We start from the raw sequence: 445 nt of genomic DNA, 5'->3' as shown, positions 1-445 counted from the left end.
TCAAACTTATTACTTTTTACATCTCAAAAAAAAGCATTTTCAATTGTAGACATTCCTATGAATATTTTTTTTCACAAGCTGAAAGACTGGCCTGTAAAACAATGCTGCAGATCAAATGAAAACCTCTGGATAATTCTACATTGTCTTTACTGAAATCACTTACCATCCTTATATATCCCATTGGGGGGAAAAAAACTGAATAAACTCCCAACCTAAAGACATGAGAAAAATCAAATACACACAAATAACTCACCTCCTTAAAAATAGCCAGGCAATCCCTCTCTGCATCCCCGGCAGTGAATCACAAAGCGGTTTGTTTGAACTCCAGGCAATTTTCAGCTCCCGTCTGAACGCTAACTTCTGCGGGCTCTGGATGCTGATTATTTCTGGAATGGATGTAAAATTTTTAAATCATCTGTAATATTATGTCCCTTTACTTTTCTTG

This window comes from Penaeus monodon, chromosome 23 (genome assembly GCF_015228065.2).
Source record: "Penaeus monodon isolate SGIC_2016 chromosome 23, NSTDA_Pmon_1, whole genome shotgun sequence".
NCBI lineage: Eukaryota > Metazoa > Arthropoda > Malacostraca > Decapoda > Penaeidae > Penaeus > Penaeus monodon.
Note: the sequence above shows the minus strand (reverse complement) of the source record.